Raw genomic sequence first — 13853 nt, forward strand, 5'->3', positions numbered from 1 at the left:
CTGGTGCCAATTTTAGTGTCTTCTCTCACTTCAAACCAGAGAGAATCTAAAAGCCTTAAAAATACTAAAAATGGGAATTGCTTCTTACGGTGAAAGAAAGCTCCAAGTACCAGAAACAGGCTCCAGATTAGGACCTGTCAACACAGTCCTGCCAAAATTAAATGTATTTGCAAGTGCATAACCCACACTTCAATCCTGAAGACCTTCAACCACCTACTTTGAATATTTATGATTTCTTAAACTCAATTTCAGAGAGCATTTTTTAAATCAGTTCGCTTCTGTCTTATTCATTTGGAAACTGGTCACAACGTCCACTGCCTCTTGGACAAATTAAACTAGCAATTATTTTAAAATGTTTGTCCCCTTTAAAGATGGAAAACAAGCATCGGTTCAGAGGACAGAAGGCAAGAAACAACTCATGAGGGACAACACTGTGCCAAAACTGTAGAAAGGTTGAGCATATGGATTTGCTTATGCTATTCTCAGTAATAAGTTCAAAGAAAGAGATAGGTAGCATATTAGGGGCACTACGAATCGTTGTTATTTCTTAGGAAAGCAGTCTTAGTGCTGCCGTGATAAATTGCTTCTAAGAATTCAGGGTACGGACTGCTGACATCTGTCAGGCAGGAAGCTGGAGTTCAGATCACAATTGCAATTATTGCAGTATTTTTAACCGAATCAGCGAGTGAACTTGCAAGAATAAAAAGACTCCTTTATGTAGAAGCTGGCAAAGTTAAAACCATTTCTGGCTTTCAAGAAACCCAAAGCAACCTCCAGCAGCCTAGGTAAACACAGCGTTTCTGTAACAGACTTGCTGAACTTACTAACCCGGTCTAGCAGAAAGCCTTGCGCTAGCACAAAGGTTGTTACTGCTGCAATTACGCCAACGCCACACTCCCAAAGAAGGATTAACATTTAATTCTTTCTAAATTGGGTTTATGAAATATTGACATGCTGGTGCCTTTGCAATAAAGACATCTTCTACACGGTGTGCAGTGGGAGCTCAGTGATGTTTATTTACTTATACCTTTCACTAGGTTTGGCTCCAAACACTCGCGCTGAAATTGTTAGAGAACGCCCCAGGCTGAGCTAAGCAGATAGCAGCAGGTAGAGCTAACAACCAGCGTTAATAAAAATCAATGAAGCATTCTTACAAGGCAAACTGTTATCCCTTTACAGCTCACAGTCTCCTCACTCTGACAGAAGATGATGATCAACAGATGTAGAAGCATCAGCTGGGGGCAGCTCCAAAAAGCTGTCTCTTAAACACATCCTTTTACAGTCCCAACCATCTGATTTATATATTCACAGACATTTTTTAATACTTTTGGGACACCTTATCTCATTGGCTAAACAAATCCACTTATGTCTGCATCATTTCTAAGTGTGAAATAATGTGTTATTGAAGTTATTGCGACCCCGGTGATATCAGAACCCTTCCAGTCACAGTGACCTCATTAATGAAAATCCTTTGTATCGAAATGGTCCAGCTTTGTAAAGGTCTTACTGCATGACAAAGAAGTCTTGGGATAACAGCATCCTCGTGGCCTTCCAAACATGCTCCAGTCCAAGACATGACCTCACCACAAGGCTTTATTGCCTCTTGCCGAAACAATGCTGCCTTCTGTATCCCAGGGAAATCGTTCACTTCTCTGGTATGCTAAGGTAGGGTTCAGGAGCAGAGCTTGTGGCTCACACCTCTGCGCTAATCCAAACCAGGAGCAATCGTCTTTGTTGACCGAGCAACTGCAAAAACACGCTTAGAAGTAGTAATCTGCCTTCTTGCCGTCTCTCTGAAAAATAGGATGAGGAATTACTTTTTCATTGGCATTTGCAGCAGGAATTAGGCTGCACACACCCACGTGCACCATGCTGCTCGTCCCTCCAGTTAGAGCTGACATCAATAGCGAATGACACCAGATGAGACAGAGGCTGGCCCAAGAGTAAGCTTAAGTATTTCTCTATTTTGGGGGGGATCCCCATTTATCTTCCATTATAGCCAAACACTTCATTTTTCAGAATCTGATCAATAACCTGATGACACTGTTGACCCAAGTTCTTATTTTCACAAATCTTTCACTGAAGTCAGAGGCAGAGCTGACCTAAGCAGCAAATAAAGAATTCATGGTCACTCTGAGTAGTACAAATTCCCGGTGTCTTTTTCCTTTGCAAGAGTAAATGACTGTAAATAGCACAGTCTACATCTCTTCTGGAGAACGAGAAAAGCATATTCTTTTTATTTGGTTTGGTTTTCCTATTACTCTCTGCATATAGCAGAGCTACCTTAATTAATGCAAGCTTATTATGAAATTAGAGCACCAATATAATTAAAGCATTGATTAAAAAGCCAGTAAAACAACCAGCTAAACCTCTTTTGAACGAGGAGCAATATGAATACTACTTGATTAAATATTACAATTCAGTCAATATTTAACCATTCAATTGTATTGACTTAATTTCTACGTCGAGCTGGGAATAAGCATCTCTTGGGACCTAATTATGTTAGTTTTGCTTCCCTTGTTGTTTGCTAGAGTTTGTGTGTTTGTTTGTTTGTTTTGATATTTCCTAAACTTCTGACAGAGCAGATCTTCCATCCTGGGGAACCATACTCCATGAAGATAATTCATGGGTAATGAGGAGTTCTGGTAATTGTGTTTATCTTTGGAAATTAACTTTAAGAAATCCATCACATCTATAAAAAGAAGTAATCTCTCCTTTGGATAGCCCCCATAATGAGTTTGTTAATGAGCTTGGCAGCTAGGTCAAATCGATAGCCTTGCCCCAAATTTACTGAAGGTCACTCTGGTGCTTAGTGAAGAAATTTGCCTCCCTCCTTTCCACATCCATCCAGAGAAACGTTGCTGCAACATCCATAGCAACCTCCAGCTCCTCAATGACACATGGGGAGGCCACGTCTTTGGAGTCACCTCTAGCACTGGATGAATCTGCAGCACAACAGACTCCCAAGGAGGGGTGAGACTCCTCTCTAGGAAGCACTGACCCTCAAAGGGTCTAGCCCAAGGCAGAAGGCACAAGACAAATGGGGAAAGCAACTCATACTCCTGTATTCAGCATTAAGTGACACAAGTCAAACTTCTCTGTCACCTGCACAAGAACAATGGCGAAGTCCTTCCTGAAGGGAGGAAAGAGAGGAGAGAAGATGTGTTGAAAGAAAAAGTAAAGAAGGAAGCTCAGACATGTCAACTCAGATCAGCCATCCCTACCTCCTCCCTCTTGGAGATGAGCAAAACCCCCATCATCAGAGCAAACTCAGTTTTGGAGCTCCTCAGCCTCATATGGCTGTGCTCACCTGCTTCTCCTTGCAGCTGCTCTCCATCTTGCTCTTCATACCTGGGGCCTCCTGATCAGGCCAAGCTTCTCTCAGGCCCAGTTGCCTCCTGGCTTCTCCTTCATCCCCTGAGCACACTGTTGAAGCCCTTTCTAGCACTTGCACAGGCCTCCCAATTAGTTTCACAGAGCGCTTCTGTCCTTTAAAGCTCCAAACTGAGCTGTCTGAGCAAATGTGTCCAGCGTAAACATGGCTATCAACCACCTATTTAGCAGTTGACAGCTTTGTCAAAGAGGAAGACTTGTCAAGTGGTCACAGTCCCAGTGACCGGGCTCAGTCAGCTATCACACAACAGGGGTACCCGGGCTCCATCTTGACTCCAACCTCCTCAAAGGAACGTGTCTCAGTCCCCATGGCTTTGAGCAGATATGGGCGCTGAAGGTTCCATGGCTGCTCACTCACAAAGTCTTTTGCAGGGTAAGTCAGCCAACATTGCCCCACAAACCACTCTTTCACACACTTCATCTACACAACTGTCTCCATAGGAATCAAACATGGGTTGATCCATTTCACAACTGACACCCCAATATGAAATGTCCTTCTTTGTTGCCACTCCAAAACTCAAAAGCCCGCAAAACAATTGGTCGTGACCACAAGGAAGCCATGAGCACATTCACCCCAAGGCTCACACCTACCCCACCACGCAAGGAGGCCACCCGGCACCAGACAGAGCACCAGCACCCCTTCGTGCGGAGCCAGGCTGTCCCCACAGCACTGCCCCTTACCACCACAGAACATTGGGGAGAGGCCAGAGAAAGCTCAACCAACGGTGCTGCAGGATGCAATCCCTCTGGCTGAAGATGATTTCCATCTACTTTTCTCCATACCAAGGACCGTGGCCATGCTCCTTTCCGGGAAGAGCTGGCTGAAGCAATGTCAGTGTGATCCTGGCACTTTCTGCACTCTCCCCAGCGTGAACCATTAACACCTCAAGTAACATTTGGGACCATCAGAAAGCCTGGAGGAGGCCACATGCCCAGCCTCTCCCTGAAGTTGTGTAGGGTGAAGAAAGCAAGCCTGTTCTCGAGGTTGTCAAGGCATTTCTAAATGCATGCCAGCACTCGCTGAGCAGCTGGTTGCAAGATAGGCGGACATTTTTGGAAGAAACAAGGTTGCGTTTGAGATTCTTGCAGACTGTTTGCTCTGAAGAAGCAGCACACCTTCGTTTGCCTTTTTCCCTATGACGTTTTCCAGTTCTTTTTACTTAGGGAAACAAAACAGCTATGAAGTAAGCACCAAAGAAGCACAGATGAAAGGGAAGAGGAGTAGGTTTTCTAGCACTTTTTTTGCTCAGCATTTGCATTGGATCCTTAATTGGGTCTGCAGGAACGTCTGAGCTCTCCCAAGTGTGCAGCTTACTCTCTGCATGCTCACAGGCTGTGCTAACACCTCCCGAAGCAAAGCTCACCTTACATACAAATATGTGTGTTTTACTCAGGAAGGTGTTTTGAGATCTCTTGGGGCAATCAGAGAGCAGCCAGGGATCTGACACCACACAAACATAGTCTTGTCTATCCTCTATGGCTGACATGGCTGGATGGTTCAGAGCAGAGATTTTACAATGCCTGTCTTCAAATAAAGCTAGGGTAAAGTCTGAAAAATTGCTAGTTTGTCCTACTTGATAAGTGCAACTCCTCTAGCTCCAGAAAGGCTGGGACACTTGTTGGGACACTTCGCAGTTCCCCTGTTAGGAGGCATCACCTCTTGGCAAAAAACATTAATTAACCTCCAGAGGGAGGGTTGGGTTTGTTTTGTTTTGTTTCGTTTCGTTTTGTATCATTTTTAACCTCCCAGCCTTACCACAGAGTGGGCACACAACAAGCTCTGAGCTGGACTTGAACTAAGAAAAGCTACAACTATCACCATCTTTTGCTTAGCAAACAGGAGTACATTAATGTTATCACCGCTTTTAGGAAGGATGCTGAGGCAGTTTAAAGTTAAAAATGCAAATCAAAGCCCAAATCAGATTTGAGATTGCAGCAAACGTGCCGTAGTGTGTCATTTGCAGCACGGCAGAAATAATGTTCTGGCACGTGTGTGAGATGTTAAAAAAAGCGTATTGCATGTCATATTCCAGTCTTAGGCAGAGCTAAAAAAAAAAAAAACAACCCGGCCCAAAACCCAAAAAGGGAAGCTTATTCAGAGGTTATCAGTGTGACTGTCTCCATCAAGTGATGTCTCACACGCTGAAAGCAGCTCCTGAAAATGAGGAAAAAAAACCAGTTTATGACATCTAGTGGTAAAAGAAGATGTGCACACACGCGCTGTCACTGCATGAAGCCCTGCGAGACTCACACTCGTATGCCAGTCAGGAGAGCCAGGCTATTTTCGGCACCGAGTTCACTGTACTTATATCTGCACTTCTTGACAATAATCTGTGTGCGAGGTGTAAACTCTTTCTTTGCAGGTCTATCAAAAGTCAAGGTGCTACATGCAATGGGTGAGTGCTTCCAATTCCACCGCCAACTATGCTGCACATGGAAAAACAGACCTTTGCGTAGGCAGATATCATACTGACAATAGAAGATAGCTTCAGCTCAAACCCAGATATCTGTGAGCTTTTATTATAAACCTTGTAGCTGTTTTCTCAGAAATGATGACTGGCTGCATCCTTTACTCTTCTGGTTCGGAAAATGTCCATGCCAGAGTAAGAAAAAAGCTACTGAAACTGCACCCAGAATCTCTGAAGTCAGCAGGTACCAGTCACTGCTCAAATGATGGGAGCACAGCACAGAAGCTATATGACATCTCAGAGCACACAAAATTTCTGGTGTAGCTGTGCTTTTCTCTTATTGCAGCAGTAAGAGATGGCACCTTTGTGCAAAAACGTCTCCTTCACGCCCTTTATATCCACCTTGTTCTCCAAATAGCCAATTATTGGCATTCTTTCTAGACACGTTTGTATGAAGTACTGTGATCGTAACAGATTGCTGCTTCAGGATGCAGGATAAACGCAGCTTTTCTAGGTCATTTGGTGCTGCCCTCCATCACGGAAGAGCTGACTCAGTCCTGCAGGAGACCACAGCTGGAAGAAACGCCACAGACCTCAACAGACCTTCTCTGTAGCAAAGCCCCTGCCACAGCATCGCTTCACCCCCTGCCAGAATTAGTTCGGAAGTGCAGCAGGGCTGTCAGTGTGCTTTCCTCCAGGAATCCAATGCAGATCTGCACTTTTGCTTAACAACCACCACTGAAGCTTAGGCACAAGACTCTTCTTCACGCTCTCCTCCGGTTCGGCAGGCTGGCACTTGTCACTGCACCAAGGACTGCTGTTGGCTGCAAGCAAGCTGGGTGCTACTGCCCACAGGGTCAGCTCTGATCGGGTCCCAGCACCCACCAGGGATGGGCAGAGATCTGTAGGGTCTGAGAATGAAAACACCTTACCCTAAGTGCCTCCTACATCTCAGCAGCTGAGTGCAGAGTTTTCCTCCTAATAATGGCATCCATGCCAACGAAACCACCATGCTCAGGGGTGGCCAGCACCCCCTCCAGCCCACAGGAGCTGACTTTCCAGCTTGAACGTGGGTTCAGTTTGGTCTTGCTGTGACATACATTGACGATCAGCAAGTGGAAAGCATGAGGGCTGGTGACAGTGACCAGAGTAGATGAATCAGGGACCTTTGAACCCAAGGAAAAACCCTGAAAAGGGGAAGGAGGAAGAATAGGGTAGACATGCCTTTGGAAGGGGGAAAGTAAATATTGCAACGTATGCCTCTCTACTGCACAACCTGATAGTGCTGCTAAAATGCACACTGCTCTACCTAATAACTCAGCACAAATAACACTGAATTAAGATTTGTCCACAGTGAATTAATGAGGATCAATTTAGAAGAATATTAATGTTTACATAGAATAAGCTGCGTCCCTGGCTGCCTTTTAAAGCAATTCTTTAAACTATAAAAAGTACTGATTAAAAAGGTCTGAAACGCTTCCCTTTTTACTGCTAGAAACCCTTTGTCTAAAGAGTTGCCATACTCAAAGATCAGCAAAAACCTACAGTTTCTGCTTTAGACTCACAACCCAATATCTTTTTAAGCCCAGGAGACTGTCTAGATGCCAGGGAAAGGACAAGGTGACTGATCCAGAGCACTTGGCATAGAGGGACTTTATCAAATGACATGGCAATGGATACATTGCTAACACTGCTCCCTAGGACCTCAGTGTTATCTGAAGTTCTTGCAGGGGACCGAACTGCATAAAACAAGCCAGATCAGATAAAAAGCAGATTCTCCTGTGTTCCTGCCATTTCTGCCAGGTTGCAGGAGACCAAGCTCTCCCACCGAAGGACACTGTAAAAGAAGGCAGTGCTATTTTGCTAGCACAGATTTTCAGGTTGTATTGCAAGCCCTTCAACAGAGATGGTCACAAACAACTTTTGGTTAATCGTTCTTAAATCTCCTCTCTGCATCAAGAAGTAATAAGAGGAATCAGTGGGTGAGTTTAAATAGACCCAAAGCACAGTCACAGAAAGCTTGTTGGAGCTGGGCACAGGGAATGTCACCCAAAGAGCTCCCCTGCCCGTGTTTTATGCTGAAAGGTAGCTTGGCTGTTGCACGCGGTGGGGACAGGAGTCACAAATGACCATGTCCCATCACTCTGGGTGCAGCAACAGAGACATCTCCACTCCTCCACCCAGCTCCGGCTGTCAGATCCAGCCAAGCTGATGTCTGCAAAGCCCCCTGAGCAGGATGGGTCTTGTTCACGTCTGGGTAAGACATATCCCCAAAGAGATGAAGGGTGCAAAGGATGCAGCTGAGGACGCTTGGGAAAGCTCTCCATGTGTCAGCCACGCTTTCTGTCACTGACACCTGGCTGTGACCAACAGGCATTTTGGAAGGGATCACACCACTTTCTAATCTTACAACATACCAGTGCTTTGGTGCTCGAGGGATGCAAAGAGATCTCGCAGCATCAGGTCCTGTTCTGGGGGCCAGAGCAAGAAAGTTAGGGTTTCATCATTTGCCCACATGACCAAGACCACAGAAATCCTCTTTTCCCATTCTGTTTCCTTATTACAAGGTGGAGGGGAAGTTGCTAAGCAGGAAAGGAAACATCTTCTTTTTATTCCTAACTTACACCAAAAAAGAAAACAAAAACCCTGGGAGAGAGGGTGAGTGCCCTTCAGCAGCCCCAGCTCATGCTTATTCGTGTGATTTTTTTTTTCCATTCAGGATCCAACCTGGCGATGTGCTGAATCGGCTGAATGGGCTTGGTGAAGCTTCAGTTCTAGAGACCTGTAAGAGCAGATCGACACTCAGAGCTGCCTGCAGAACTCATATAAAGTTGTAGTTCAACAATATGGCCAAAGAAAAATCAATGTACAGTTTTAAATGCCAAGAGAAAATCTATTTCTAACCATCTAAAAGGAAACTCCCCTCCACACTCTCCTCACTTCCTGATAACATTAATCTTCATTAGCTTTTCCCCTGTATTAATGCGAGAAATACTGCTTGCTCCAGGGCCTTCTGGAGAGGTCTCCTTCAAAGAGGATTTTTGCATAATTTACTGTAGGACTCTGGGGAAGTGTCATCAGAGAGTCCCTTCACCAGATCCTGTACTCAGACGCCCTGCTAAGCATCTATAGTTAGAAGAGATGACGCGAGCATTGGTACCTCTTGTGTCCCCCTTTCCTCTCCTCCCTCCATGCCGGAGCCCCCGCTTTCCTCTCCTCCATCCATGCCGGAGCCGTACTTGCTTTCAGCCAGACATGAATGCCCACACATTTCCTGCTAGGAGTCCTCTAGGTACTGCATTAGTCACGCAGCTTGTCAACGTGAGCTCTGGGCCAACATTTATTTGAACCATTTTTTTCCAACACAACTGCCATTGCCTTCAGCGGGAGTTTGAGCAAATTCAACAACCAAATCCTTCTCGCAAAGGCTGCTGCAGAGCTTGCACGTTTCCAGCACCAGATCCTGCAATGTCTTGCAACAAAGCGGCTCAGACCGCTGAGTGGGCTCAGAGACTGTTCTTCCTCTTGTAGGAGTAGACTTCCCATGAAGTACCTCTCTTCAACGATGAATAAATATTATCTGTGCACAAGGACTTGTCAGCGGTCTGTGCGTTATGCTGGCTCAGCTGCTAAAGGATGAAATTCATCCCCCTCCTCCATGAAGCATGGTACATTTTCTAGGATGTGGGGTGGGAAGAAGAAGGGGAAAGTATTTTTTTAGGGGAACTTGCAAGCCACCTCTTGTGAGAATAGCCACTGGGTGCACTGGAAACTTGCCCAGAGTCGGTGTGGAGAACAGGGTCTGCTTAACTAAAAAGAAATCAGGAGACTACAGTGAAAATCATTCTTCTGCCATTCACAAAGGCCAGATCTAAGAAACGAATTGTCCTTGGAAATGAATTGGGGTTGAAGCCGGACAAGCTCTTCTTGTTTTCCATATGAAGCAGAAAGGAAGAGCTGCTCCTCTGATAACAAAGCCCAAATACTTCTTGAACATTTGATGCCTGGTTAAAATGAGGAAGCAAAGACGATGGAGAGTTGGTATCTTGGGGGGTGGGGAAAGTGTAATAGTTTTGGTGATGTGTTGAGCTCTTTCACAGCTGATGTTTGGAAGCCTCTGGCATCACATTTCACAGCCAGATCCCAGCAAGAGCTTGACTATTTTCATTTCCATGGGTAACTCTTATTGAGCTAAACCCTCTTCTCTCTATTTAAGCTACCTTTTTCTTGCAGGCAAGCTCCAACTTTAAGCTCATTGATTTAGTCCAGAGTAATTTCACTTCAAGAGCTTGAGAAATGCCACTTCAAAAGGAATGACAGGATTCATAGTTTCCTTCCTGCAACTTCATTTGCACTTTTGCCTTGCTATGGTCGAGGGCTTATACCAATAACCTAACTCCACCAAAGTAAATCATGCAAACAGTTAGAATGAGTGTACTGGGCCAGGAGAGTATTATTTTATATTGTCCTGGTTCCTTCCCTTAGGAGACACCTGGGTACGTACTTATGGGGCAGTGGGATTGGTAGAAGGAGGATCTTGTGTGTGCTAACTAACTGCTTTCCCATAGCCAAGATGTGGGGTCTGGCCCCAGATACTATCCTAGCTCCCTTCCCAAAATTTCCCCTGGTGACTTCGTCCTTGATTCCCATGATTGCCTCCTCCCCACCAGCCATCCGTGTCCAGGCCATGCTGAGCTCTTCAGTCCTGACCACATCATTAGTGAAAGTCTCTACACAAGCACTGCCCCTTCATTAACTGGCACCCTATAATTACTTCTCCCTTCCCCAACCCCAGTCCCAACATTTCGCTTGATTCGATCACAGCCTATCTGAAGCTGTCCTGGCCAGAGCTCCTCTCTCCTCTCATGCACCACACACATTCATTTCTTTATGAGAACCATGCACCATGTTTTGGCACAAGATCTGTCAGGTCTGGCACAGCCATTTCCCTTCCACAGGCTGCCTGAGAGCCCTGGGTTAATGCATCAGCCTGAATCCAACCTCTGCCATGTTTTTGTTCTCATGTCTTCCTCCACTCTACCAAGTACAGACATGGTCTAATTAGACACATGTCCATCATCTCCACGTGCATCACCACACAATGAACACAGAAGACCCAACGCACCGGCCAATTCCTGGAGAGCCCTGGGTTGGGGCCCTTGGTTTTGTCCACAACAGAGGTGTCTAGTGCCCTGGTGATCCCATATGACATGAATCATCATCTCAGCAAGAGAGCAGTCCCCTGGGACTTGGCCCTCCACCCAGACCAGATAGTTTACTAGCCAGCTCTGTAAGCACGGGCTTCAGTAGGAGGTTAGAGGTATCTACGGGTCTTGAGTATCCAGATCTGAAAGTAAGGTATGCAGAGAGACCAGAGAGTATAAATAAGTACAGGAACATAAAATATACAGTACTGATATATATATACACATGCACGTACAGCATTCAGACAGCACTGCAGAAAGAGCAAGAATAAGAGGAATAAATCACACATCACCAAGTCTGCTTGCAGGATAAGAATGAGAAAGGTCTCTATTAACATTTAAAAGGAAAGATCGTTTCACTTTTGCCTGCGATGAGCTCAAACCAATCATGACCACCGAGAAATCCATACTGACATCCTGTGACGAGCCTTTGAGTAACACCAAAGTGTTTTATTAAAAGAAAGCTCAGGACTCATATTTCTCTCACTGTCTGTATCCCTCTGGTCTGGGGGAGAAGGGCGAGGGAGCCTGTGCTCCTGCCAGGGAAGGGCTGGGGGTAACCAGCTCCCATGGTCCCTCCACGCAGTGAGGATGGCCAAGGCAACGTTGGTGTGTGGGGAGAGGAAGACAAACATTCTCCCCTCTTTTTTGGAAAGACAGCCATGCCTGGGAAGTCATGGAAAACCAGGCCAGGCCAAACAAAACAAATTTTCACCACTGACTTGGCCATGCAAAGACCAAGGGAGATCTGCAGCACAGGCAAGGGATGGCACTGCGTATGTGTGCGGACCTGCGTGCTCAGAGCTGCCCCCAAAGCTGCACCGTGCGGCAGGGGAGTACGAAAGCCAGGCCAAAATGAGCAAAACAAGAAAGCATTACAACTTTCATGCTATAAGCAGATGACAAAATGGAAGAGGAAGCACTAGAACCAGACAGGCACCAGCACACGAGTGCATTGCATTACGGCCACCAGCAAAAATCCCAATAGCACCAACTGGGAAGCAGCAGAGATAACAAAGCCATGGAGGATGCAGGGGCAACACCATGTCCAACACCGGAGAAGGGCAAACCCTCTTCCCTGAACCCCTGTCTGCAGCAGCCATGGATGAGAGGAGCTGAGAGCTGCCGGTTCCCCAAGAGATGCTCATAGCCAGTCTCTGAAATAACCAGCACAAGTTTTGCTCGTGGCATTTCGGAGGGGAGTTCAAAGGCGCAGCCCCGCAGTAACCCCGCTGCCCTTGCGTGCCCTTTTCTGCCGCCGTTCATTTAACACTGCAGTCTGAAGCTGTGCTTCCTATTACTGTGTCCTGCCTTTCTGCGGTCTCCAGCCTCCCATCGTTTGCAACATTAAATTGCATGAGCCATTTATCTGCCTTCAAACCAAACCTCCAAAGCGCACAGCAAATTAACTGGCTCCATCTTTGCTGCCCACTTCCATGCCATACGCGGGGGAAAGGAGAGCGTGCTGCAAGGGCACAGGGACTCTCTTGGCAGCCTGTGCTAAATGACATGGGCTGCTGCCTACCTGGTAGCCGGTTTTGGCCCTAAATCTATTCCAGTAACAACTTCTGTTGTAACCTTAGCAGTCCTGTAGTTGACCTTTATTAATTTCTGCACTGAAATATGTTTAAGCAGAGCTTTGTTTACTGCGAGGCACAGAGGGAAGAAGACAAGCAAGGCTGTGCTACTCATAAAGCCTCAAAGCATCACGGGTTGTGCTTCCTCAATTAACACCACTTTTCATTTCACTCAGGGCTGCATGATAAGAATAAGCTCCCCTTAGCTGGGGAAGGGGAGAAAGGCTGAAATTTGGACACTTGATCACAGCCACTGAAAAGACCACGACCACTGAGGAGGCAACGACCTTGTCCCAACTGCCAGCCCTTCTAGTGTGTTGCCTTGGTGTGTCCCATTGCTGAAAAACTTAGTTTTCCCCTAGTTTGGCTCTTCCCTTGGAGCAGAAGCTCCCAGACCGTGCTGGGAGCACCTTGGCTCCCACACCTGCTGAGAAAGTTTAAAATCTCACCCCAAGTATCCAAACCTAAACAGCAAGAGATGTGTTGGAAGACTCATGTCTGGGAGAGGAAGCAACCTTTCCTCCCCACCACTGGTTTAGCAGCGGTGCTTCCAAGCCTTGCTCCTAGATGTACGCTCCTTTTTTTTTTTTTGCCTTAGGATCCTGGGGACCTCTTGTGGTGGAAAGTAAAAATGTGTTTATTTGAGAAGAGTAAGAGAGGACTGAGCGGTCCGGGCTGGTAGGCTGCATAGCTTCTTCAAAGAAACTTTAGAAACAGAAAACAGAGGAGACAAGATGCTCCCAGACAAGAGCAACTAACGCTCCCTTGAAAAGACTGCACACAAACAGCTGTGCTAGGTAAGGTCCCTGCAGCCTTTATGGGGATACAGTGAATGACTCCTGGTTTTACTGCACAAACTACACAGCTCTGAAACTAGGAGGCTGCAGTGATGCCAGGAGAGTTGTCTCCATCCTTGGAGGTCCCCGTGAAGCCCCTGGGAATCGGCCTCTGAAGCTTCACTCCTCAGTCGCTTCCTTGCAGGACCCTACCTGGAGGAGCGATGCCAGCCTGTGTTTATGCACCGTCAGGCTTCGCTGTGCTCCGCGTTGGTGTTCCAGCCCTCCAGCCCCACAGCGCTGTCTTTGCTGGCTATTTAACTTGAGGCTTTTTTCGGTAGGGAAAAATTCAGACGGGGAAGACCTGGGTTGCTCGATGTACAGAGCAAGGGCTGTCCCACCACATGCAGTCTGTCTGTCACTCCTACAGCTCAGCTGCGGCTATCAGCTCTTGAGGCTGAAGGCAAATATTGTGTTGGGGGTGAGACCAGGACT

The sequence above is a fragment of the Gymnogyps californianus genome, chromosome 20 (genome assembly GCF_018139145.2).
Source record: "Gymnogyps californianus isolate 813 chromosome 20, ASM1813914v2, whole genome shotgun sequence".
NCBI classification, from domain to species: Eukaryota; Metazoa; Chordata; class Aves; order Accipitriformes; family Cathartidae; genus Gymnogyps; species Gymnogyps californianus.